Below are 2,449 nucleotides of genomic sequence, written 5' to 3' on the forward strand. Positions count from 1 at the left end.
AAAAGCGCCGGGCTGAGGGGAAAAGTTGGAAAATGAGGCGGAAAAAGCGCCGGGCTGAGGGGAAAAACATCGGGATGAGGTAGAAAAATACCTGGGATGGGGGAAGAAATAGTGGCATGAGGGGGAAAATTGAAAAATGAGGGGGGAAATTGGAACGTGAGGGGGAAAAGTGGAAAATGAGGGGGGAAAACCACAAAATGAGGGGGGAAAATATCGTAATGACGGGAGAAAACAGCAGGATGAGTGGAAAGCCACTGGGGTAAGGGGGAAAATACAAAAATTAGGTGAAAAACAAAACAAAACAAAAAAAAAAAAAAGAGGGGGAAAAGCACTGAAATGTGGTAAAACCCCCGAAAATCAGGTGGGAAGTCACTGGGCTGAGGCAAAAAATCTGAAAATGAGGTGGAAAAATAATAGTATGAGGGGGAAATTGCTGGGATAAGGGGGAAAATACCAAAATTATGGAAAAATCGGAGGGGATGAGGCCCAAAACAGCAAAATGAGGTGGAAAAATACCAAAATGAGGTGGGAAAAGAATGAAATAAGGCCAAAAATAATAAAATGAAGGGGGGAATGACCAGGATGAGGGGGGAAATACTGGGATAAAGGAAAAAAAACCCCAAATTTAGGTGGAGAAAATCAAAATAAGGGAGAAAACAATTGGAATGAGGGGGAAAATAATGGGATGAGGGGGAAAATGGCAAAATGAACTGGAAAAGCAGCAAAATGAGGCAGAAAACAGAGAAATGAAGTGGAAAATCACTGGGATGAGGGGAAAATTACTGGGATAAGTGGAAAAATATGGAAAATCTGTAAAATTATGTAAAAATCAGAGGGGATAAGGCCCAAAACAGCAAAATGAGGTGGGAAAATATCAAAATGAGGTGGGAAAAGAATGAAATATGGTCAAAAATAATAAAATGAGGCTGAAAATCACCAGGATGAGGGAAAAACACCGGGAAAAGTTGGAAAAAATACTGGGAAAAAGCGGAAAATGTTGGGATGGGGAAAACCTGCAAAAATAAGGTGGAAAACCACCGGCGTAAAGGGAAAAAAAAACCTGGAATGAGGTGGAAAATCGCCAAAATGAGGTGAAAAACCAGCAAAATGAGGTGGGAATGAAGGAAATACTGGAGGATTCTTGGACTGGGATTAGGATTGGGAGAGATGCCTCGGGAAATCCCATCTGGGAACGGCAAACTCAGGATCTGGGATAGGACGAGTTTATTTCCGACAGAATCAGAGCAGGATAACAAGAGCCCAAATCCAACTGTTCCCTCCCCCAGTTCCCTCGTTCCCGGCTTTCCCTCAATCCCTCTGGCCATTCCAGGGGAGTTTTCCATGGATTTCTCCAAGGTGAACCCGTCCCACAGCGAGTTTTCCATGGATTTCTTGGCTATGGGAAGAGTTTTCCATGGATTTCTCCATGGCGAATTCATCCCACAGCGAGTTTTCCATGGATTTCTCCATGAATCCATCCCACAGCGAGTTTTCCATGGATTTCTCAGTTATGGGAGTTTTCCATGGAGTTCTCCGAGGTGAATCCATCCCCAGGTAAGTTTTCCATGGATTTCCAAATGAATCCATGCCCAGGTAAGTTTTCCATGGATTTCTCCGTGAATCCATCCCCAGGTAAGTTTTCCACGCGTTTTCTAACACGAATCCATCCCGCAGCGAGAGTTTTCCATGGATTTCTCCCAACGCGTCACTCCCAGGGGAGACAATTCCTCATGGGTTTTTCCAAGGGGTCAATCCTTGGGGAATATCCTGCTCCGAAGGTTTTATCCTCCATGGGATTCCTCCCAGGAATCTGCTCCTTTTTTTCCACGGATCTGCAGGTCCCTGCCAAGATGCAGCTCCAGGACGAGCTTCCCGACGGACGCGCCATGGAATTTTGGGAATTTCCACTCCAGCACCAAGGAATCATCTCCAGACTCGTTTCTTTGCAAAATTCCCGCTCTGGAAATCCATCTGTGCCTGGATTGGTTTCTTCCAACTTAATTCTTACTCCAGACGCGGCGCCGCCGTTCCCGATGGGATCGGGCAAAAACGGGAGAAGCTTCTGGAAGCTTCCCGTGGAATCCAGCCCCGGAGGCTCATGGAATTTTGGCCATGCAAAGCCAATCCTGATGGAAAAACACCGGGATGAGGCGGAAAAATAATGAAATGAGAGGAAAAATACCGGGATGAGGCGGAAAAATACCGGGATGAGGCGGAAAACTATCGGGATGAGGGGAAAACTATCGAGATGGAAAGGAAAACACTCAAACTGTGGCAGAAAAGCTACAAAATCAGGGGGAAAAACTTGGGATGGGGAGGAAAAAAAAAGCGGGATGAGCTGGAAAAATACTGGAAAAGCACCGAAATAAAGGGAAAAAAAACCACTGGAACGAGGCGGAAAACGCCCGGATTTCGGAAAAAGAGGCGGCGGCGCTTTTCCACCGTGGAG

This window comes from Geospiza fortis, unplaced genomic scaffold (assembly GCF_000277835.1).
Source record: "Geospiza fortis unplaced genomic scaffold, GeoFor_1.0 scaffold660, whole genome shotgun sequence".
Taxonomy (NCBI): Eukaryota; Metazoa; Chordata; class Aves; order Passeriformes; family Thraupidae; genus Geospiza; species Geospiza fortis.